This window comes from Onychostruthus taczanowskii, unplaced genomic scaffold, assembly GCF_017590055.1.
Source record: "Onychostruthus taczanowskii isolate IOZ18803 unplaced genomic scaffold, ASM1759005v1 scaffold11, whole genome shotgun sequence".
Lineage (NCBI taxonomy): Eukaryota > Metazoa > Chordata > Aves > Passeriformes > Passeridae > Onychostruthus > Onychostruthus taczanowskii.
The window spans coordinates 16,736,762-16,763,498 of record NW_024497629.1 but is presented as its reverse complement, the minus strand read 5'-3'; positions in this window follow the sequence as shown (position 1 = coordinate 16,763,498).

The window sequence follows — 26,737 nt, the reverse complement described above, 5'->3', positions numbered from 1 at the left end:
AGCCTATTTTCACAATAAAGCAAATATGAGTTATGCTTCCTGAGACAATTGCAAGAATCAAAATCTGTATGAAGAACCTCTTTCTAATATCCAACCTCAACTTCCCCTGGCACAACTTCAGGCCATTCCCTCAGTCCTGTCACTGATCACCACAAAGCAAAGATCAGTGCCTGTCCCTCCTCCCCTCACAAGAAGCTGTAACTGCAGCGAGCTCTCCCCTCAGTCTCCTCCAGGCTGAACAGACCAAGTGACTTCAATCACTCCTCATACAGCTTCCCCTCAAGGCCCTTCCCCATCTCTTTTGCCCTCCTTTGGATGCTCTCTAACAGTTTTGAACTATTACCAGTAATTAAAAACATTTCTTTTACTGGTAGCATGTACTGCCATGTTTCCATTAGAAAGATTTTTAAGTGGACTTTTATCTTAAGAATTCTTCTTACTGGAACAAGTCTTGTACTGGAAACCAACCCATGGGAAGTTCTTAAATAAAGAAAGGAGGGGGGGAAATAAATATGAAATTGAGTGATTATTAGAAAGAGTAGAAGGTAGAAAAGAAAGGATGAAAACCAATTATGATAAATTAAATAAGGGAGACAGCTAAAATCAGAAAAATTTCAATGCCATTCACCCATTCCTATCTGTTCAAAATATGTCACTCAAAGAACTGCACATAATGTGACAGCTATTCTCTCCCACAGACCACCTATTTGGCTTCCATCGTGATTACTCTAGTCCTAGGACACCATGACCAGATTTTTTCCCTATACCCTGTGACAGCCTAATAATTTGTAGTTAGTGATATTTCCTTCCAAAGGCACCCCTAATGTCTAGAGTCTTGCCATAAGGCTTAGGGAGCATTATTCCTGTATAAAAAGCAACAGCTATAAATAAATTTCACATTTTTGAGAAAATCCAAATGGCCAGCTGTATTTCATCAGCATCAGCTGTTAACATACAGTCAAGCTTGATTTCTCTTTATTATTTTTTAGGTTAAGTTAATACATTAATTTTTATTTTTGTTCCATTATTTTCTGCTACAGATCATAACAGATCCTGGTAGCAAGTGATATATTTATGTCTGAAAGGTTGTTTCTACAGTACCTCTGGATCTGTAAACAGAACTTGTTCTTTAAGATACTTACTTCACAGTCAATGAAAATACCCATGGGAGTATAACATGTAGGGAGTAAACCATTGATTAATAATGAAAACATGTCTCTGATATATACACTGAGACAAAAAAAAACCCACAAAAAGCCCCAGTGTATTTAACAATAGATCTTCCTCAAAGCTGAGATTCCCAGAAATAAATAAGAGATTTAAGATAAATCCCACTGATTGTCAGTGGAACTCAGGCTCCCAAATCCTACCCCAAATCAAACAATTTTATTTATGCTGTAAGCCACTTCTTTTAGGCAAAGGCAAAACAGAAGGACTCTGAGTTTTATGTCAAAGACCCCTGTGTTTTCTGTGATTTCCATAAGAACATTTTCAGCTCTATAATGACTATTTTCCTGTTCCTAATAAAAAGTTGTTCAAAACTATTCAACTGCAATTACAGGAGTCTGATTGCCTCATTGGCTTCTGTTTGCCACAAGGTGAGACCTAATTTTAAAGCAGTAGTACATGGACTTCCTTGAAAGAAAATGTGCACATTGGAAACAGAGGAAGCTCATTTTTCATTTAATCAGAAAAGCTTTGAAGGTTGGATGAACTGAAAGTAAGAGCAGAAGTATGGGTTTGAGGATTTTTTATTAAATCCACAGGGGAAATATCCTTCATTTTCCAGAAGATGGAATTTTCTTAAGGCTCATTATCTGAATTAGTTTTATTGTCTGTTTGATAAAAGTATGCAACATTGATTTTACTATGATAAAATTTAATAACCAGCAAATGTCCAGTGCACTGTACTATAAAATTGAGCACACCATGGGAAGGAGAAATTGTTATGGTGCTTTCTAACCAGTATGCACAGATATATCAAAAGAGATGATGAAAAATTTTAGAGATTGTGAAACACTGTTTAATAGATACTGATTGTGTATGTACTGAGGAATCCGCATCAGCTGAAAAAAGAGGATTTTGAAAATAAGAATCTAAGAATATTAAAGGAGATATTACTACCCAGAATTATACATGACTTTGAAGCAGTCTTGTGCAACGGACAAAATATTTGCAAGATCTGCAGCTTTCTGAGTTCTTTCACATTCTTTCTGTATTTCTACACACAAATAATCTTAACTCCATTCCATTAACTTCCCACCCATTCAGATTCTAGGTCTTTGAGATAGAGTACCACTCAAATCCCTGCTCCCACATCTACACAGAAGATAGTACAATATGCTAGCTCTGGCCTCACTGTAGTCTTCAATGTTGATAATGGAGTTCTGCCAAGCTATCCCTCATTTCAAGAGACACCACTACCCCATAAAAGAGGAGGTATTTTATATACTCCTGTCACCTCTTGCTGTAACACTGTGATCACCTATATATCCTTCAGTCTCCCACCACTTCTAGCTAGAATACAGCAAGACCTTATAGAATGCGAGAACTATTTTGGTGGAAACAGCTCTTGTTTGCTAGATATCTAGAAGATATTCGTAGACTCAAAGAACAGTTTGGGTTTAAAGGGATCTTTAAAGATCATCTAGCCCTGCCCATGGGCAAGGACACCATCTATTAGACCAGGTTGCTCAAAACCCCATACAACTAACCTTAGACAATTCAGGGGTGAGGCATCCACAACTTCTCCAGGCAAACTGTTCTAGTGTCTCACAATATTCAAGATAAATTTCTCCCTTATGCCCTGTCTAAACCTACTGACTTTCAGTTTAAACATATTTCCTTGTTCTGTCACCACAGGTCTCGGTAAAATATCTTCCTCTGTCTTTCTTGTAAGCCCCTTTTTTTATTCTGAAAGCCCAAAGTAATGTCTCCCTAGAACTTTCTCTTCTCCAGTCATACTTTCTCCAGAGGAAATGAGTTCCAGCCCTCTGATCATCTCTTCTCTGGACCTGCTCCAACAGCTCCATGCCTTTCAGGTACTGTGGACTCCAGACCCAGATTCTGTACTGCAAGTGAGCAGAATAGAGGGAGAGAATCACTTTCCTTGCCTTCTGGCCATGCTTCTCTTGATGCAGCCCGGGATATCTGTTTGGCCATGAGATTAGTCAGCACCACTTGTCCCAGCTGAAGGGTTATTGAAGGATTTGGTTAATTAAAGTTTAACTAGGACCAGAAATACTTGTGTCAGTGTGTTCCTGATACATTCCTGCAGTGTGAAAATCAGAAAAATGACACAAGTCGGGGTTGACAATGATAGGGTTTGTGTTCATTAGTTATAGGCAGTGTACCTGTTTCAAATATTGATTTCTGCATATCATCTCTCTTTCTCCCTCTTCTCTCTATCTCTTCATTAATGTAAATGTGACATTTGACATTTCTCTCAAAATTAATTGTAATGGATTAAGACAGATCTCACTTCTGTCCCTAACAAATAAAATAAATGACCACTATGTATGAAATTATCTGATTACCGATGAAGTTGGACCACTAGAGGAAAAGAACCTTTGAAAAAGATCACCAGCTTAGTCTAAAAACTATAAGCAATATATTGCTTATAAAAATTAATTCAATGCATCACAGTGAAATATTAAGATAAAACAATTATATATTTTACAAATATGATAAAGATGTGCAGCCACATCAACAAAATGTAAACAGCAATGCATAGGGGCAAAAAATTGCCTGTGAACTCTGTCCCATGGCTTTATGGTACATTTGATATAGTTATTCAGACATGAACTCTGACAGGATAATTCCCTCTTCCATAATGTAATTGAAAATAGTTCAATGTATACAATATTCCAGTGAGAATTCTAGTGTAACAGAAGGCAATTGAAGCTTGTGGGTTTACTTTACTAGCAGCAATGTCAGTGGATATCTGCCTGATGCATATTAGATAGATCTCTCTCTTTTTTTCTTGAACACTCTTAGGTTTTGTCAATGCACAGCAAGCAAGCAGATGGATTCTGTTCATGTTTTATTTAATTAAAAAGCCAACCTCTCCCATCTTTTTATTTTGAATAAACAAACCCTGTTTACTTTAAATATATTTGGTAAACAGTTGCTTCTGAAAACAAACTTACTTTTGGTCAACACCCTCTACTTAAGTTGTTCAAAACACACTCAATGTTTCTGAAAGCATTGCCATATGTTATAAAATTAATTAAATTTTAAAATGCCTTATCATCTGGCATTTTTGTCTTTGAGAGGATTTTCTACTTATTTCCCCATGCTACAGATGTGTTTCTGAATTGCAACATCTGGCACTTAGCAATTGGGTCTTTGCTTCAGGCAGTAGCCATCTTTGGTCTAAAATTACAGCAAGTCTAAATTTAGATTTCTCGTCCTCTTGCTATTTCATACTCCTCTCCACTCTGTTATGACACATATTTGGATAGATTAACAGATGAGACCATGTCTGACAGTTGCTCATTTTCTATCTGCCAATTACCATTTCCTTCTGGATAGACAAAAGATTCACAAGAGGCAGTAGATCCTGTGAAATTCTGGTTTCTTGATCAGAGCAAATTTGGGATCTCCCTGCCTCACTCTTGTAATTTCTTTCCTTTGACTTTTCCCTTTTTCTTTTTCTTTTTCTTTTTCTTTTTCTTTTTCTTTTTCTTTTTCTTTTTCTTGTTCTTTTTCTTTTTCTTTTTCTTTTTCTTTTTCTTTTTCGTTTTTCTTTCTCTTTTTCTCTCTTTGTTTTTTATTTCATTCTTTCTCTTCATCCCTCCTTTCTTCTCTTTAACTCCTTCTTTCTTCTTCCTTTTCCTTCCTTCCTTCCTTCCTTCCTTCCTTCCTTCCTTCCTTCCTTCCTTCCTTCCTTCCTTCCTTCCTTCCTTCCTTCCTTCCTCCCTTCCTCCCTTCCTCCCTTCCTCCCTTCCTCCCTTCCTCCCTTCCTCCCTTTTCCCCTACGAGTCTTCTTATAAACAGAATGCTGCAGTTATGTTAAAATCGTTTCTTTGAAATCATACACCATAGTTTTGAAGGACTAAAATAAAAATATTCACCTTGATCCCAAAGGAAAGAAGCAGAGCAGGTACCATATGGAACTCTCCAGCAGCTGATTAAGTGGTATGATTGTGCAAAAAAATATGCAAAGCACCTCCACCCAGGGTGGCTCAGCCTAATCATATAAGAGTTAAAAAGTACAGCAGTTATGTCTTGTAGGAAGAAATATTAATTTTTAAGTGATAGAAGAGAACATGTAAAAGTTTAATTCATGAGGCTGTTCTAGGAAGAAGAATAAGCAATTTGAAGTATTGAGTGTGTGTGTGGTCTCTGCAGATACTATGCATTTAAAATTCAACCTCTTTCATAAAGACCTCAGTAAATAAATCATTATATTATTCCTTACTGATTCAATTTTAGTTATTGATGTCTAAACATTATATCACTGGAGCAATACAGAAACCTCGCTAAATGACACTTGATCTCCAAGCTAAAAACTGCAGTTTTCCCCTAACTGCTACTTGCAGTGGTTTGTCACATTCCAACCCCAGAAAAAATATGCATTCTAGTTCCTTGTACTGTGTCCTTGTTCTCTGTGGACATTATGTGTCACTTTAATACTATGAGCCTTTGAATTTTTCAAGAAAATATGCACTTCTGTGCCTTTTCTCTGTGTTTGCTAGAGCACACACCTGTCTCACTTCTGAAAGCAGTTAAGTGCATCATAAATATTTTTCTTACTCAATTTCCACCTAACATAATACAAGATAGGTATTCAGTGTGGGATTTCTACACATTTTCTTCTTGTCTCATCTCCCAAATCACATTTAGAAAAACCAGGGAAAGCTGAGCATCTCACCTGAGATGTATGTGGGACAATAGGGGTGTATTTGTATGTGTAAACTGAACTCTCTCAATGTGTATCCTCTGGCAAACTTTATCTGCATGCCAGCTTTCAAAGCCTTCCATCCTCCAGCATGGAGTAATGCAACTGGCTCCTCCGGAATGGCTGCTGCAGAGGTGCAAGCTGGCACATGCTGTCTGTGAGTATTTGAATGGCAAAAGGAATTCACCTCCAGGGCCCATGCTTATTCCCTAACTCAATTTAATTCACAGGTATAAGCCTCCTCCTTTAAAGGCATGTCTTAAGTTAGTATGACTCATGCAAATAGGATTAGCCTGCAACTGACTTCTTTTTGTCTTTATGATGGAAATGCCTAGAACTGACCCAGTAATCAGAAATAACTGCTTCAGCTAAAGCCCCTGTGCTATTTTAATGTCTTCCAAACTTAAAACATATACAGATTTCGCTGTATGTTTTACCTATGTTCCTACATTATAAAAAAATGTTCTAGTTCCTCTTCTTATGGAATTCTTGCTCTCACCTCATATGATTTCAATTATTGTTTGTGGGTACAGGTAAAAGAATACATACATTGAAAAGCAGCTGCTTTGATGAAAAAAAATTATTTCAGAATATTGCCATGTCTGTTTGTCTGAAACAAGAATATGATCCATGGATCTCCTTCTACTACGAAAGGAAAGGCAAAGGGAATTGCAGTAACCTAGCAAATCATGACCTTATCCTTTCTGAGTTTCAAATTCATCCTTGCTGAGGAAAGCCATTGTCAGAGTGCATAGCTTGGGCTGTGGGCAGTCAGCAGCTGAGATAAAAACAGTCTGTCCTCTAACTATTTTTATTGGGTACCTGCATAGCTAGGTAAAATTAAGCTGAGATCTACAGTTTCTATAAGAAGTCCTAATCAATCTGTTGTTCAGACATCCTGGTTGACTTAGGAACTTGGAGGCAATTCAACTTGTCTTTGTTCCAAGTGTTCACAGATTATATGTTCTTATCCCTCTATAAAATTTTACCAGCTTTCTCTTTGATCCTGACAATATATCCACTTACTTTAGGGGTTATTTTTCCATCTGAATTGCTATCTTCCCTCCTTACCTCTTTCAGTCTGATTTAGGTATCTTTTTCACAGAATCTACCAAAGACTATGGATAAATATAGAAGGAGGATAAATGTGCCTGACACTTCCAGGCTACTGCTCTTGCCAGCAGAATGTAGCTGCAGAAAGGATTTAGCAGGAGAGAATAAATAATAACTAGAAAGATCCAAAAGAAGAGAAGAAAGTGAGAGGGCTTTGCCACAAGTGTATTTGGACTGTTCAAAAGCATTCAAGCAGTTTTATTGCCCCTGCTTGTATTGAGGCAAAGAATATATTCAGAAAGTGACATTTTAAATTTGAGACAGAAAATCTGTTGTATACTTCTGATTTTCTTTTTCAATGAATAGAAAAGCTATATTGAACAGCTTTTTCCAAATGAGGAACTGAAAGGCCTAATTTATCCAGCAGTGCAGATCCCAATGATCATATGATAGCAGTTTGGGATCAAAAGAGATCAAGGTAGAATGCCTGGAAAAAAGGGAATGTACAAAAAGGGTCAGCTTATATTCAAACTAAAAGTTGAAGCAAAGTGTACCAAATCTGAGCTACCTTTCCTATTTTCATTTCCTATTTTATCCATCTCTGGAAGCCTCTTTTGCAATACTGATGCTGGTTTTTATCTGTCACTTGAACACGTGAATTGATCTTTATTTCGTATTCGTGACTGAGGCTCACTTTCCAAATTCCATCTTCTGTGGATGTACTTGTCTCTGTGATGGAAACATTACTATTCACATGCTCAGCTTTATAGAAAGAACTAGTTCAGCCTCTTAAAAGAAAGGAAAACCAACCAACTCTTTAAAATTTGGAAAATGACGGCTTGTCTGTCATAAGGTGGTGCAGATTTGGTATAGATTTGAAGGTATTTTGTCACCTTCCCTCAAAGGACCTCCAGCTTCTTATCTAGCATCCCAAGTAGCCCTTCTTTGGTTTCAGTCAAGTTTTGGCTTTCAGTCAAGTTGTTTTATTCTCAGAAGTGTAGTCAGTCAAATCATCCTTATCTCTTTTTATTCATCCCCTGAAGATTCTGAAAGATGTAGACTTTAAAAAGAAATACATCTTATTATTAAATACATACAAATAAATGCAGGCCCTCCCACGGAATTTGTGTTCTAGTGAATTTTATACCATATGCATCACTGAAAAATTTCCTTCAGTCAGGTCTCAGCAGTGCACTTTGTTTATTCATCTGGATCACTCATGTCTGCCACTCAGTTTTATTGTCTTCAAAAGCTGCATAGATTAAGAGATACTGTAGTATTGTATAGAGCAACCCTGAATGGGTTTGCTTTCAGCAGCTATTTTGTTGTGCAATATTTAATAATTGTTAGATAAATTTTATTTTCATTCTATGTTTTATAATTGTTAAAATTTAGAAATACTTTAGAGTCCATCAAAGTAATAAGATGCTGCTTATATTTAGACAAAAATTATGTTCAATGATGTCTATTCAAACATGTGATTCAATGTCAACAGAATAAATTAATGTATTTACACCTTTAAATATATATAAACTAATTTTTTCTGATCTCCCTTTCCAGCAAATTTGTGTGTGTTGCCCATCAACAGTTCTCTAAATCAGCAATAAGTTAGCAGGGTACTGACAAATACCAAGAAACCCAGTACTATGTACCAAAAAATGACTAAATTTTGAAATTTTGCACACTTTTGCACATTATATATGGCACTAGTCATACATATCTTCCTACTGTGTCCTTCAAAAGCAACAGAAGGACAAAGAGCAGGGACTAAAGAAACCTGGCTTTGAAAAGTATAATTTGAAACCAGATTGCCTTCTTACATTAGAAAACTAGTTTAATTTTAATTCACTTTTAATTGTAAGACAATACAAATCAGGATAAAAATATTGCAATACAGAGTAATAATTTTAGTTTATAATTCTCAAGTGTCAGGATGGAGATCTTTGTAGGTGAAGGAAAACATGCCTATTTTTATGTATGCTATATATAATCGCTGTATGCACGGATACACACAGATGACTTAGGATTGTATAGTCTAGTAAAATGCATTAGCCACAATACAAACAAATATTATTGGGGCTTACTGTCTTAATAAATAATTCATTTGTCTAGATGGGTTTCTGCAAGACTACTAAAAAAATGAGAAATATTGGGGTGTTGTGTTATTAATCAGATTAGATAGAAAAATGTTACTAATAGTGACAGAGCCCTTATATGATAGCTAGTTGCTGGATGTAATAACCACAATATTTTTATCTAAAACAATCAGAATTAATATAATTTTAGACATAATTTCATCAGTTTTAATTCACAGAAAATATGGAATTGTAGGCAACCCCCTGGAATAAAAAGTTTATGGACATTAGAGAAACAAATAAAATTGGGCCATAAATAAAGTGGGGTGGGAATTGTAACAAACTCCAGGCTATAAAAGAGAACTATCTATAGACATCAATTAAGTTTACATGGCTAAGAAGAATAAAAACCGAAGTGGAATCTTTGTGTCATCAAACTGTTTTCAGCCTTACAGAAAAACTGAAGCAGTTAATAAGAACTCTTTAGAGATGTAAAGAAAAGAAAAAAATGAATGTGAAAACCTGATATAGAAATGGCTTAAGTAGCCACCACAAGTTTCGTCTGATTGTTCATGGATAATTTTGTTCCCAGACCTTGGTGCACACCACTATGGATTTGGAAGGAGATGGACAGCAGAGCAGGACTATCGACAAAAGTCGGATATATATGCAGATATCTGGGGCCAGGTGGATTTTACCCAAAAATGAAAACTGTCGTTCTCCATGCAGAGTCATGGCAATGGGGGGAGTTTCCTCATGATCAGCAAAAGAAATCTTCTACTCATTTTTTTAAAAAGGTGGGAAGAGAGATTTGTTAAGTAATAGGCAGGTTAGCTTCATCCTAGTCTTTAAATGAATAACATATCCTATTAGAAAACAAAGAATGTAATCAGAGACAGGAAAAATGCATTTATGAGGGCCATATCATATTTGATCAGCAGGGTTGCTTTTCGAGATAAAATGACTGGCATGTGTATGAGAAAAATGGATGAATGTAATCTGACTTGTCTTTAGCAAGGATTTTAGTACCATCTTGTGCAGCTGGTTCATTTGAAACTGGAGGAACTAAAAGGCTAATCCTGTTAGATAAATTAAAAATTGACAAGACTGAACAGCTTAGAGGGTTGTAACCAACGATTTGAAATTCAGTGAATGGCCAGTAACACATGGACTACCCTGGTGGCTGAAACTGAACCCAGAATTGCTCTGTATTTTTGTCAATAACCTGGATAATGAGACAGAACATATCCTTAGCAAATTTATAGTTCATACTACTGTGAGAGTGACTGACATGCAGTTTAATAAAAATAGCTCAGTTCAAGATGAAAACAAGACATACAAAGATGAAGATCAAATTCCTCAGAACTCGAATGCAGAAAGAACTTGTGCATGAAATCACAGGGGCTGTCTTATGACTTTAAATAAACCTACCAAGTCTATAGGATGCAAAAATAATAGGCATGATGAAAAGGAAAAAAAAGGTACTGTAAGCAAGTTCAGGAACATTATTCAAGCAGAAATAGAATGTGAGATTAAAAAATAAAAAAGGTATAAGAAGAATTAGAAAAGAAAACCAGTATATAATTAGCAATTCATAAAAATTTCACCAATGATGGATTTAATCCAACTGTATCTTTCTTTCTCAAGACAACTTATTTTAGAAGTGGAGAAGTGTCATAAGCTTGCCCTGTCTGAAATTCAGAAAGTACTTTATGTGGGCACAGGAGAACTGAAGATGTTGAGAAAGGTGAGATTTGGAGAACTGAAGTTGGGATAAAGGACAGACAAAAGTGTGTGATGTAAAAATTGGACTTTTCAGGCAAGGGTTAAGTATTTCTAAATTACTTATGTTGGAAATGATCTTGCTTAATATTTTCATTAACATTGTGAGCACAGAATTGGACATGCTATAGAAAACCAGTTGTGATTAAAAGATAAAAAAAATTGCCAATTCTATGCTATAAAGTGAATATTTTCAGGAATAGATTAGTAGCATTGTGTTCAGTTTTTAAAACAAATAGGAAATGATGTACAGATGGAATAGATGACAAATTTTTGGGTTACTTGTCAGACAGAAGAGGAGAAATATATGAAAAATATAAGGTTACAGAAAGTCCACTAATGACCAATGAGATGTATTTAGGAGGACAAAGGAATTTGTAAGTGATATCAATATATTTCTACTGAGCACACAAAGTGAAATTATAAATGTTAAGGTAAAAGATCATGGGGACAACTAATTTGTAGTGTTATATAAAGATCTGAACACACATGCTTAAGACAGATTCAAGCAGGATTTATAGAGTAGTACTGAAATCAGACTGATGTAAGGAAAAACTTTCTTAAATTACTCTGGAAAATAAAGTCTCTGCTTCCATCTCATGAACAGATCAAGGATGGCTGTGATGCAAGAGATGCCAAAAAAAAGGGATATGATGAGAATGAATTATTATCTGGGAATGTCTAAATTTATTTCAGGTATTCAGATGAAAGTTTACAGTACAAAAGAAGAATAAGAATCAGCAGAGGGAGTTTCACACAAAATCTGTGAATTTCAATGAGAGTTACTTTTATATTTTTAATTTGCTTTTCACTATAGATCAAAGTGAAATTTAAGGGAATTTTCTGCCCACAGGGACCCAAACTGTAGACGAACTGCTAAAGCAAATTTCTGCCATCTGCTCTAATAGTATGCAAGAACAAGCAAGAAGGAAAAGGTATAGGACATCCTTTATGCTTTAAGTTGAAGGAAAAAGCATATTTTTTATGTGAGATTATATTTACAGCAAACTTGGGCAATCTGGAAATAGAAATGGCATATAAGCTTTGTGGATAGAGCTCTCTTGGGATTCAGATCATCTATAAAAGTATAAAGGAATTAAAGAATATTCTGTAGTAGTCAAAAAAAACCTGTATTAGTAGGTGATTTTTCACTGGTGTACATTCTGTTGATGAAAAATGCTGTTTTTACAATTAATTGTTTATAGGAATTGGACATTTTTAACTCAGTAGGAAAAAAATGTCAAATGGGCAGGAAAGTTATGAAATCTTTCATATTGGGGAATTACCAGTAGAGTCATAACTGGGGTTACTTGGGGTCCAATTCAAATTGTTTATTTCCTTGGTCTATTTGAATAAGCCCAGATGTTAAACTTAACACTGCTTAGGAGATTTCTCTGACCTACTGAATAGGGTATCAACTGCTGTAAGATTATGGACCTCTGAATATCTTCCAGATCAATTTATGCAAGGAATTGCCAAACAGACAGAAGCTTGGACTGAAATTTCCCTGAATTCAAATGTGGGCCAAATCCATTCTTTGCAGTCTTGCTCTCATATTTTTTTCACATTTTTAATGTGTCAGGATTATTTTTAAAGAGCACAGAAAACCATTTTGATTCTCAAAACTTTAAGTAGTGAAAAATGTGTTTTCTGCTAATTCCTATGGAAGTTCCAATAAAGAGCCCAACCGATGAATCATAAACCACAAATAAAAGTTTCACTCCTTAGTTCTTCATAGGCGTTTTGTGCTTCAAACATTTGCTGTCAGCCTTGTAAGACACCTGGTGTGCTGCCGTATCGTTGAATAAGATTAGATATTTCATTTATATTGAGGAGATTATGAACAGTTTTCCCACTGAGTGACAAGACATTGGGTTGAAAAGATTGAACTGTGGGTAGGTATTTGAATACAGCAAGGTTAGATATATAACCTAGCTGACCAGTTTTCCTAGGCTTCCTAGACAATGATTTTCTAGGCTATATTCCTATTCCTATATAATGAATGAAGAAAAGAATAGTTTTAATTCAGAGCTGGGCCATGGTCTTTTAGGGGAGAAGCCTACCATAGTGATACTGATTTTCCTGCAGCAGATGAGTGTCTGGATGCTAAGACTGGTATGTCCATTGCCACTGCAGTATATTAGTTTTGACAAATCAATGTTTTCCATCAAAATTAGATTGCTGAAAAATTCCCTTTCAGTGCCAACTGGTGCATGCTTACAGCTGGAGCGAGTCAGCCACATACATTGTCCACAGCATCTGTGGCTGTTGTTCAGACTGACACTATGATATGATGAGTATTTGGCAGGTTGGTCTGAGTGCAGTAGCAGAGACATGCCTCTCTCATCTTCTGCTCCTGCAGCCCACATTGTGGCCCCATAGAATGGCACAGAGAACAAGTTCTCTCCATGTAGTAGCAATGCTGGATGCAAATGACTGAAGGAAATCTCTGAAATAAATGTTTTTCTCTCTATTTAGGTTTTTTATTGGGCTGGAGAGGTTGTGTGATGACTATGTCCTAGCTAACACAGTAAAAGTGATTACTTTTTTTCAAGGAAAACAAGTAAAGAAACTAAAAAATATTTAATCTCTGATGAACACTTTCTTCACTTTAAGTTGAAGTTTTTCCTTAAATTAATTGTGATAGTCTATCATAATTTTTGCCACAAGAAAAAATTGATTCTTTTGTCAAAAAAGACAAATTGATTTTTCTAAGTTTTCCATTTTCCTTCAGCTGCCCTATTTGCCAGATTTGACTTAAATTCATGAATAATGAATTACTTACTACATACCACTCACCTCCACCATCAAATAACACTTCTGGACAATTGCATTCAAAATGAGGAGAAAAATTCTCACTGAGAAAAGATGTAAGAAAAATATTCAGTTCTGTTGTCCTCCAGTTCTTCAGAATTATACATGAGCCCATTGAATTCTGCAAAACATACTTGCAATAAATGGTTTGGTGTTCACCTCTTGTAGGGCACCAATACTTAGCAGGTTATAACTGGCATTTTGCTCTCTGAGCCAAAAATGTTTCACACAATAATACAAATATTGCCACCACTTTCCTCAAGGCATTGATTCCCTTAAATAACAACTGTTTTCTTTTTTTTTCACACTGCTGTACCTTCCCCCTTGGTGTTAGCTTAACACCAGGTGGCCTGAGTTGTTTTTTCCTGTTAGAAAACTCTTTCTAAAATGAACTGCATTGCTACAGTCTCTATGCCAATCTCTACTAGTGTCAGTGCTGCTCTTCCTCAATTTGTTGAATGCGTCTTTGATAATTCTCCAAATACTGCCCTTATTTTTACTGCAACATTTTCATATGCATCATTTCACTTCCAACCCATCAAGCTTAGGATTTCCACTGTTGTCCTGGCTTTTGTTCCTGGTTTGTAATGCACTGTTCCTACAGTACATTCAGCAAGCACTTTTCTTCTCACTCTTCTCTTTCCTGTACAGTTACACCTTCCTAAACCATAATATTTCTGACCCTGTTTTTGACTAGCTGTGTTGCTTCTTCTTGGGGAAAGATGTCTGAATTTTCAAGTACACATTTTTCATAAAGAAGGAATTGTCTGACACCTTCTCTGGCATGCAATTCATGTATATATAGTTGCTAATCATAAAATCACAGAATCATAAAGTAGGGTGGAAAGGATACCTGAAGGATATCTGGTTCAAAATTTAAACACTCCTCTTGTTTACTGAAGGCAGCAGAATCTATGATACTCCTGTTCACTCTATGTTCAGTGATTATGATAATGAATAAAAGGGCAATTAAAACTATTTTCCAGATGTCATGCAATACATGTTGTATTCTTTGATGATAAATGCAATCAACGTGAAAGAATTAAGCGTTTTGGATGTTCTAAGCTGTTTGATCTTGTTAAAAGGAGTGATTTTAGGAAGATTTATCACAGTTAGGAACCAAGTGCCCTCACAGAGTATAAAGACAGCCTATTATAACCGAATTCTTCAAAAGAGGGCAAGTGTGAGCTGCATCATTTCAGAGCTACCCTTAGTTTAGTACATTTCCGATAATCAGGAATGGGCTTTCTTTGAGAAGATCAACTGCCATTTCCGTTTTTAAATTGCTTGTAAGAAATGTATGATGTCTGATCTGGTTAATTGGAGGTCATGCCAATCATAAGGCTAATATAAAAGAAAAGCTTAGCTGTTCCTGTTAAAATGGAAAGTATCTGCAGTATGCTTAATTGTTAGTGTTTGAAAATTGAATCGTATTCTTTTTTTGAAGCAAAATTTTAATTCTAAACCAAAAATAATGATACTCACTGATAGTCTTTTCTCATTGACTAAATTTGAAATATGCAGAGACTTGTTTGATCTTTGGCAGATTGCTGTGAGATGGAGCTGGATTTGAGTTATATGAGAGTGAGAAAACACCAAAGAGAACTGCAGGCTAATTGCATCCTTGTTCAGGCTGAGGGAGCTTTACATTTGACTTCACACTTAGCACAGAAATATTATGGTTCAGACTGAATTACAGTCTGAATAGTCTGAAGTCTTGTGTAGTAAATTGCTGGTGCATCTAAGGCATGTAACACTTCCAAAATAAAACATGAATATATGAATGAATAAATGAATTCAAAACCAAAAACTACATGTTGCTTTTGTGGTAAAAATAAGAAATATTAGGAAAGGAAAAATTCCTTTTCTGTTTCAGTGAAATGCTTGCAGTTGCGTAGTATGGGCCATCACGCTGCTGTGAAGAACTGTCTCATTCTTCTGGAACCCTTCTCATGTTTCTTGTGTGTGGAGACCACTTTTTATTTTGTATGTGCATAGCTTTGGCCATTGTTATGTCACAAAGCCCCTATATGCACTATATGCAATGTAAAGTTCTTATTACTATTTAAATAACAAAGTTCTTATGATAGATATGAATTTTATTAAGTCACCCTGTCTACCTCATAGTGTGGTGGTTTTGGCTGGGATAGAGTTAATATTGTTCCCAGTAGCTGGTACAGTGCTGGTTTTTTTGATTTAAAATGAGAATAATGTTGACAACACACTGATGTTTCAGTTGTTGCTGAGCAGGGCTTGCACAGCACCAAGGTTCTGTCTGCTTCTCACACCACCCCACCAAGGAAGTCGGTGGGGGTGTACAAGCTGTTGAGAGGGGACACAGCCAGGACAAATCACCTCACCACATGGCCTCAAGCTCAGCATACAAAGCTGGGGGAAGAAGGAGGAATGGGAGGGACATTCAGAGTGCTGATGTCTGTCTTTCCAAGTAACATTATGTGTGATGGAGCTCTGCTTTCCTGGAGGTGGCTGAACACCTGCCCACCCATGGGAAGTGATGAATGAATTCCTTGTTTTGCTTTGCTTGCATGCACAGATTTTGCTTTACTTGCTGAGCTGTCTTAATCTCAACCCACGAGTTTTGTCACTTTTACTCTTCTGTTTCTCTCCCTCATCCCACTGGGAGGGTCTGGGTGAGCTGCTGGGTGGGGCTGATTTGCCAGCTGGGGTTAAAACCACAACACATGGTTAATGAGGGATCATTTCCCCACTGCATTTCCAATTGCTTTGACCAAGCTCCATTTAAATAATTCACACCAAATGTGCTTCTACTGTTCACACTGGGAGGCTTTCATTATTCCATATGGCATTGGATGTATGTGCTGTGTATTATAACAAGGGCCTGCTAGTTAACTATTGCCAGGACTATGACTTTGTTTTTATTGTTCCGTTATTCTTATTCACATAGTATTCAAATTAATAAGAAAATAAGAAACTCAAGGACTGCCTTTTTTTGGTCTCCAGTAGTAACAGAAGATACCTGACTCCCATCTTTTCAGGCAAAGAAAGTGTCCTGACGCTCCTGGGTTACTGGGACCAGGTTCTGAATTTGGTAACAATGTAACAGATGTTTCTAAAGTCACTGGAAAAGTCTGTGACTGCCAAGTAAGCCTTTTCCAATATCCTACCGAGGCAGAGAGCATTTAATGAAACTTGCTTATATTAATACAAGAGCACACCATGCAAAAACATGCTCCTGCCAAGCAGCACAAGTTGTGGCACCTATGTGGTAGCTATGTATATTGTGAAACAGTGTCAGAAAGCAGCCCTTTCAGCAGGAGAATCACAAAGGGGTCAGGCTCAGCTCCTCCTATAGTTTGTGGTGTGCCCACGGCAGCCCTTTGTGACCAGAAACTAAAGTACCAAACCACTTGGATACTTCAGTGGAGCTGTTGGGGAAAAGGGTGGGAAACAAAAATAAGGCTTTTGAATATGCAAGAAGCTCTGCATGTTGAATCTTGCAGAGATTTTCACATCAAGGGGTAATACTGCTCAAAGGATGAAGAATTCTGGTCTATAGCTTTTGATCAAGTCTCAAAATTAAGTGAAACTCTGGGTAGATCTTGAAATATATTCTTCAGTGCTAATAAATTTCTAACAGGCTAGATACCTAACAATATAAATCATACATGGAGTTTTACTCTATAATAGCATAAAACAAAGATTGAATATAGTTTTTAGGACAGTCTTAAGGAAAAGATTGTTCTTCGTAAACTCAGGCAGTTTGTTATGCATGAATTCATTACTCCAGCTGACTGATTCTCATGACTGAGCACATCCAAAGGATTCAGGTGTCAGAGTAAAACAGTCACACACCTAATGCTTACAGAGATTTCCAAAGCAACTGACATTTGCTATATTAAAATAATTTCACAGTAGCTGAAGACTCAGAGACAACATGGCCTTAAAAAGTAACGGAAAGGTGAAGTACATTTCCATCCCATTCAAAGAGACCACTGTACACTGGGAAAGGGAGCCTGCACTACATCTCTTCAGTGACCTCATTTTGTGTCCAAATATGTACTGCTGGTCCCAGGAATTTCCCAGCAGGTTGTCCTGCCTCTACCTTTGTGGTTTAACAGCAGGATGATGGCACCCTGCTGTTTGCTGTTGGCCTTTAGGGGGGTCTTTTTTTCCCATGCTCCTGTACATGTGTATATATATATATATATATATATATATACTCTTGTGTGTGTGTGTGTGTATATACATATATATATATATATATATGTACATGATCAATGTATAATGCAGAAAATGAGACAGTTATGAAGAGCTACCCTTTGCAAGGACCAGCAGAGACAGAAAGAATGTCTACAGCATTAGCAGGGATAATGTCCAATTCCACTAGGCTAAGGTAAGAGATTAACCCAGAAAAGGATAATATTCTTTTAAAAATAAAGAGAGCAAACGCTAATTAAAGTAAGTTGGAAGGGACAGTCTTTAGGAAGGGAAAACATTAGCAGGCAGAAAGCTCATTGCTGAAACGGAAGTCCTTTAACTAAAAATAAGTTGTTCAATTAACAAAAACCATTTTAAATTTACAGAATGTATCATATGAAAATGTTTAGACTTTATGATTCTTTCTCTTTGGTGGTGAAGTTATTTCTTTTGTTCCTTTTTTCATTATCAAAGCAGACTTCTGCTGCAGAACTTCATTAAAATGGCAGCTCCTACTGAGAGAAATAACTCTATTTGGATATCCTGACAGAGTGACCCATGTCTAAAAACTATATGGAATATTTTTATCCTCTATGTGCATGATGTACATGGACATGAGTACAGGCACACGTGTTTAGAAGTATGCATGTGTTGATATTTGTCTAGAAAATGTCCGTGTTTAAGTCTGTAAAGATATTAAAAATCACAGATACTTTGTTTTTTGCATGATTCCCCTTGTCATTACATTCCCTACAGCACAGTCACATCCAACAACCAAAACTAATTTCCAAGGGCTCAGATGTGTTGCTTTGACACCGACCAGCATTAGAGGCTATTCAGCAGCAGCAGCAGCAGTTCCCCTCCTCTCACTGTAACACTGATGGCTCTCTGACTTCTTCCAACAAAGGAATAGGTAGGCAGCAGCACATCATGCACAGGTCTATCAGAAAAGAAGGGCTGCAGAGGCCAGGAGAAGATATAGTTTTTAATTTTCAACAAAAAGATCAGCATTTTTCATTCTCCAGAAGGTTTATCAAGACATGCATGCACTTTCCCATCTGATAGACCAGATCCTGGTACTCTCATCCCAGGCATTGCACTAGGATGCTGCACATTACTTTGGCTGTCCCAGCTGCACCAGCTATGAGGGCTATTTCCTCTAGTAGAGGAGCAGAGAGATAACAAAGATCATGCCATAGTCTGCTTCAGTTGCATCCAAACAGTTTATCTTTGTTCACATCGTGCTGCATCTCCCCCAGAGGTCGCATCCAGCCCAATCTTCTCCAGAGTTATTTCTGAAATTTTGCACCAGACACAGGTACTCACTGTTTTATATATTAGTTAATTTTAATGTATAGGTTAGTTTTTCTACCTTCTTGAATGTCCATTTTTATGACATGAAAAACTCTATACCCTTGTAGAACATGGCCAAGGAAAGGGGTTTTCAGGAGATTTAGCCAGACATTTTACACCATGCTCTTTGGACTGTTCAGTAAAAACGTAACTTAAACTTGGATAAAAATAAAATTTGTGGCATGAACTGCTCTATTAGGGAAGAATATGCAGCAATTTAACAGTTAGATATGTCAGATACAGAGATTATATTACTAGATATTATCATTCTTTTCTGTAGCAATGTCTAAGCAGGAGGTCATAAAAAGGTATGTAATACCATTCATGTTCCTTTTTATTGATACACTTTTAAGAGCTACTTGAACCTGTCACATAGGGCTTCATTTGGTGCTCCTTGAAGTTAATGGAAAACATTGGATTGACTTAAGGCCATAGTTCAGGCCTATAATTGATCTAAATGAGATGCTAATAAGGTGTGTATATTAATATCTCTACTTTGGCTCTTCCAGTTGCTGGCACTACCATTTCACTGTATCTTGTCTTAAGCTACATGCATAAGTCTCTGAGAGGAATTACTATTTTCTTCAGCTGCAGGGTTACCTAGAAAATACAGAAATGAAATAAGAAATTTGAAAAAAAGGGAAAAAAATTTAAAATATCTAAAATTTGGTAAGATTTTTTATAAGAAGAAAAAGTAAAATATCAATTATGCAAATTTTGAACCCACAAACAAGGAATTCTGGAGACTTTCAAATATTTTTCTTTTTTGACCTTTCAAGCAGAAGAGACAACATGAAACTGAATACCATTTTTACTGATGATGACCTTCAAATATTTCTGAATGTTCCTGATTATCTCCAGACAAAAAATGTGATGCATCAATGTTAATTTAATATACCTGAATACATATTTTTTCTGGTCAGGACTTCATAACAATGCCAGAGAAACCCAGATCTAAATGAAACTAGTGGGCCTGCATGTCATTGTTCAAAACAAAATTTTTGTTCTTGAGCTAAGATTTTTGGAATGGGATGAAAAAAATGTGAAATGTTCGATGTCTGTACAGATTGTCTCCCTTAAATCCTGAACCAGAGTGACATGCAGATTCCTACTAATTAAAAAAAAGCCAGCAGTTGTCTAGCAGCAAGAGTCTTGGGGGAAGCAAATTACTAGGACAGCCAGTTTTTGCAAAAACAGAGCTTGTTTTAGTGAAAGAAGGGCTCGGCACATGCCTAGCCTAATGGTATGACTGGATCTATTGCACAGGTGCAGGAAATCTGTCCCTTCCCAGAAGATCAGTCCCCCTGTATAGGCACAGCACATGGAGCACTTCCACAGGAGCACTGGATCTGTGTGACCTGTGTAGTTGCTCTGTCACCAACATGATGCCTGGCTGGGAGAAGGGCAACCCAGGAAAATGGCAGCTGGTGCAGGATTATCAGGCTGAGCGCTCTTCAAAGGGTAGGGGAAAGAGTTACACGGCAGAAGAGGTGCAAGAGAAAAAAGTCTCTTTAATAAATGTTTGAACTACTGTCTACCTTTTCCATGGCACAGGTCTTGACTGCAGGAGAGTCCTAACATAGTGCAGCCATATGTTTTCTACAACTTTGTCAAATTTAATGTCATCACAGCCTTATCAACCAAAGCTATGTAGATTAGACTATGTCTAGAAAGAACTCATAAATAGATACAAATGCCAAAAATATTTTTAAAAATAAAGTGGAAAACAGCATACTTAATTAGTCAGTAAATGGTTCAAGCTTCACAGGGGTGTATTAGGAGCATCTGTTGTACTTAACATTAAACACTGTCTAATATAGTCTGACTTTTAGTTACTCTCTGTCTGTATATTGATAGATATTAAACATGATTGGTCCAAATACTGAGCCCAGGGTAACACAATTGGATGTAACTCCATTCACCACCATTCTCCCTGCCCAACCAACCAGCCAGCTTTTTCCCAGGACACACATCCAAGCCATGAGCAGACAGTTTCCCCTGGAGAATGCTCTGCTAAATGGTGTCAAAGGCTTTACTAAAGTCTAGACAGACAACATCCGTAGCTGACTTTCAATTTCTGTAATAAGTATGTAATAATATAAGTCTTGAGAATTTCTGTCTCTGTTAGATCTGTTAGAAAAATGGTGAAGCTTGATGCAAAAACACAAAAAAATGGAGAGAGCATCTACACTATTGAGTCATATACTTTCCAGGGACAGATACAGTATTATTACAGTCACTGTTATCTAACAATATTTCATTTGAGAATAGAAAACAACTTATATCGGGTAGACAGTGCCAAAACTCAGTTACATTCAGTTTAAGTTGCTTAGATAGACATGGACTCAGAAAATGTGCAGAGAAAATGTGAATCTAATGTTATGGTCAAATTAATATTTGATCTGGTATCCTACACTGAATACACAACAGACTGATATCTCAGTCATTCTTCTGCTCTATGAGATTGCAATCTTTGTCTGCAAATAGTCAGAAAAGGATTTGAGGCTTATATTTACAGAACCAAAGTGAATAATCTGCTGATTGACAGTTTCTGATTGTCTTTTGTTGTTTGATGTTTTGCTGTTGTTGTTTTTGTTGAGGTTTTATTTACTCTTAAAAGACAAGGCGTTGCACAGTTTCCAAAATCACAAGAATGTGGAACATGGATAGAAGTGGTGCTGAGGAAAAAAGAGTCCTTTCTGATGGTAAGGCAAGCACAGTCATTAGAGAAACAAAAAATACTTTCATCAAAGGCTACTCTTACAGTGAATAATTTGTCCTACTCATCCATTGGGGATGTCTAGTAAAGGCATATCAGTAAACACATATCAGTGTCTGGGGTCTTGTAATTATACTGTATTTAGTTTCCCCTTTTAATGATTAATTTTGTTTGCACATTGGGATAGTGTCAGGGTGTTATGTCTCTAAGTGGCTGCATTTGCATTCTTTAGTCTTGGGAATCTTAAAAAGGATGAGTCTAGGATTTTCCCTGTTTGCTTCTCTCCTGACAAATTCTGCAGCTGGTGACTTGCCTGTTGTTTGATATTACAATGATAATTATGTCCTTTGTTTTAATTCTCCAGAGAATAGATAAAATTTGCACTGTCTAATGCTAAGCCTTCTGATGTAGTGGGTCATGGAAATAAAGATACTAGGATGTGTAGAAAAGAAGTTGCAAGTTTTTTAACATCCCTAGGAAACATCACATTTGTTATGTACATTTATCCCAGAAGAGAAGAGAGACCACAGAAGTAATTAAAAAATTCTAGGTATATGAGAGCTTGATATTTTAATAATATTTGTTGGTGAGTCTCAAAATTGTTTGTCTTTCACACAGAGAAAAAATAGCTTGGGGTGTCAGAATATATATCCTCTCAGTGCACAAAAATAACCTTCTAAATGGCAGGTTTTGGGGTTTTTTTGTTTTCCACTAGAATATTATTTAGTTCCCAATCCAATATAAATCCTGCATTGTATACAAGCAAAGTCCAGTGTTCTTAGGTTGCTATTCCTTCAGATCCCTCTTTTTTTCAAGGAAACATTTAGCTACTGAAACTCATCTAAAGAAATTCCCATTTTCTAAAGAGGCTGCCTCTTAGGAATTATGCTGTATGGTCTTTAAAGCTACGTTCTGTTTTCTGGAGTGGCCTTCTGTTGAAGAAAAGGTTAAAAGTGCTCGTGAAACTTGGCCTGGTAATAAGCCTGAAACCTGACCTGCACAAGCCCCTGGGAGAGTGCACTGCCCACACCTGATTCAGAGCTTTGCTGCTGCTTTAGAAGCGCGGCCAAAGCAGGACACCAGTGCCAGCTGTGCAGTGGCTTTTCTTCGTGCGTGGTGTCGGCACATGTCACCTGAGACCACCAAATTGTTTTCATAGGCCAGTGAGCTCCAATTAGGAGTCATTCCAGCACAATTTCATTTTCAGCTGAGGAACTTAAATTACTTGGAAGCACATTATACATGCAGAAAGAAATTAGAGAAATATTTTTCTTAAGTTACTGACCTGGGATACTTTTCCCTTTATTAGTTCCAGAAACTTCATATTTGTGCACATATTGCATATCACCTCTCCCAAGGAAAAGGAGAAAAGAGCACCTGGGATCAGTCACAACATTTGCTGCAGAGATCTTGATTATTTCAACAACTGTTAATTAAATATAAATAACACTTTTTACTAGAAAAAATGGGTGACAAAACTGACCTAACAAACAAAACCAAAACAAACAAAAGAAAAACAACCCACAGCACCCCAAACAAACAAACAAACAAACAAAAACCATACAAAAACTCCCCAAAAACCTAAAAAGCAAAATTACCAGAAGCCCAAAAATAGAATAGGTCAGATGAATAAGAAATAGCAATACCTTTAATATAGAGAACTTCTAAACAGTTAAAACCAAGTCTGCCTCTTTGTTATTTGGAAGCTTGGTGGGTATGTTTCCCTATCTAAATAATTTTGTATCCTAAGCCTTGATTAAGTTACAGACCCATGATCTGTATTGTATGTTTGGATCTTTCTTCATTTTTAAGTTTTAGTGATAGATTTTCCATCTGGTTAAATATATTCTATTACCTATGAATGGTTATTTCCCCTTTGTACACACAGAATAAGATCGAAACCTTCACTGTTTACTCATAACAGACATTTTGGCTTCACAGTAATTTTTACACCTGCTTACAAAGCCCACCTGCAGCTTACTAAAATACATGTTTAGATTTGCTCCCAACTGTTCCTGTGGCTTCTGTGTTCTTGTTTGCTTGACTTCTTCATCTGATCTAAACACCCACACTGACTGAGCAATCCACAAAAGTGAGTATCTCTTTGCAAGTAGTGATTCACTTCTGCTGTTATTGCTTCATTTGTGCTCTGCAGGAAATGAAAACTGAATGCCCACAAAGGTGCCTGTCAGCTCTTCCACCCAATTTCAGCAAAGGTCATGGTGTTCTCAGGGGGCAGTGTGCAATTCTAGTATCCAAAGTCAGCATTTTGTTGAGTGCTAAATTTAGTAAATGTTTTACCTACCATACACCATCTCAGAAGTAAGAATAAGGACCTTAATGATCCTGCCAAATGTCCACTTGCCTAATCTATCCAAATACTCATTTCAAAGATACAACTTGATCCTGAAACAAAGATCTGTTACTCAGAACTGACATTCTTTAAAGAAAAGCACTACATAAGAAATAATTTGCCCAGGTCTGGAGCATTTCTTTTACTGCTGTCATAGTCAAGAAACTATTTTCAGCACTGTGCCATGGAATGTGCTAACTGGCAAAATCGAGCTTAGAAGGCTGTGAGCTTCAATCCGTTTTGGATCATAAGAAATCAGAGTGTTCATTTGTCATCTCAAACAGCCATGCCTTTCTCCATGAACAATGTGCAAACCAATGTGCATAACAACTTCAAAACATAAATATCAGATGTGAGAGTATCGTTCAGAATACTTGAAGTTAATACTCAGGTGCCGTGTTGATAAGCATAGGAAAGATCTTTGGAGAAAGACAAAGATAAATAAGAGGAAACATCAAACATGCTTTCATCCTTCACAGTTCATTAACATCTGAAAGATGATACTACCCATTTAATTTTGAATATGGTATGGTGATATCAGCCCAACGTCCTAGCAAGAAAGACTAGATCCACAAAAAATAAACAACCAACCAACCAAAAAACCCAGTCAAACAAAATAGTATAGAATCACTTGAGTTGAAAAAGACCTTTAAAATCATTGAGTCCAACCATTAATCCAGCACTGCCAAGTCCAGCACTAAACCAAACCTGTAAGTGCTGCATCTACACGTCTTTTAAATATCTCTAGGGATGGTGATACAACTACTTCCCTGGGCAACTTGCTCAAGGGCTCATTTTAATTGACTGTTTTCAGTTCTGTTCTGGGAAAGGCCAGAAGTTTCTCTTTTGATACACTTAGATCCTCATGTGTAAGGGCTGTCAGAAACTCTAGATATCTCATCTTTCCCTCCATCTTCTTAAGGATTTAAAGTCTATGAGTGGGACCAAGCAAGTGCCTGTTGAGCAAACATTTCAAACAGTTCCTGCCACTTCTGTCAGAGAATGACAGATCAAGACCCTCACCAGTTCAATGTTTTAATGAAAAAGGCTCTCATCCAAAATATCAGTGACTATAGGTTTCTTTCTTGAATCAAGTTTCATTTCCTCTGCTCTCTAGAGCATACCTCTCCCAGTGCAGATACCCTCACAATCCCACCTGTTCACTTTGGTTCAAGCATTGCATGGTATAAGAGTTATCAAGCCAAGAATTTAAGCAAGCATTACTCTGTAAGCTCGTAGGAGAGTACATTTTTTTAAGAAAAGGAAATGGGTGGCAGGGTGAACAAATTGAGAGCAGGTGCGACACTGCACCCTGATGATGTCTTCTGTTTCTTTGTGTAATTTTTTGCAAGCATTATTCACTTTTCTCCTGAACCTAGAAGAATCTGCTTATCCTTTTGTGGATGTACGTCCTTATATTCATGTTATGGTACATGATGAAACTTGTGGGAGTTAGAGAAACGTGAAAAAATAGTGCATAGGAAGGGTTGCATTTGCTTAATTTACTGATTTTCCTGTTAGGTCAGGAAATTCCCTTCCTGAGGTCACAGGTTTCTTTCTCCCACAGTTCTCCATAAGCTCAGTGCTTCAAATCTGGTAAGACTAGAAGAAAGTGAGGGTTCACAAATGCAGACTCCAGAGAACCAACCAAAAAGCACACATTAAAAAGCTGGTCATTTCTCATCAGAAACATGACTCTTGAAATGAAAGAATAAGACTTTCTGGCTTTAGCTTGAGTGCCTCGGCTTAGTTCCACTGCTACAGTTTTATAGATTAAGAGCTATTGCTTTTTAATGTGATTAGTGTGGAGTCATCATCTCTAACTTCTAAAAGGAATAAACAGGCCTCTGGGTAATGCATACATTTATTTATTGGGATGGAAAACCAATAACATTAAAAAAAAATAAGAACTTCATCCTACACATAGATGGTAAAATTTATGTATAGCAATTAATATGGATAACTACCTCTGTGTATTTGTCACAATTCTCCTTCCCTTACCTGGTATTAGTCACTACTGCTGAATAATGTGCTAAAGCTGAATACTGACCACTGCCACAGGAGTAAAGATATTCTAGATATTGCCTTGCAATGGCAACTGGAAGCAATTACTTCTTTGCTAGGTGTTGCAAACTTTTCAGATATAGAGCTGCTTTTTTGTCCTTTAGGCAGTTCCTAACAAAGCTAACTCTTACTGATAGTCCTGTTTCTGGTAGACACTAACTTAGCTTCTCAAAGGCCCAGGGAAGAATGAATGGTGGCACAGATCTGAATGTCACTGACATGTGGATGCCCCACTGACCTTTACTTACTCATGAACTTGGCTGCTGGTGACATGTGTACCTTTATCTCTGTATGGCAAAGTTGTACTCATAGATGACTGGTTGGCCAGTGCTATGGACCTTGATCAGGTTTCTCAGAAACAGGAGTTGTATAATTCAAGTGTGACATCTTACGGAGTTTTTCAGTGCTTTATGAAATGTCATGCATCTTATCTTTGTCTACTA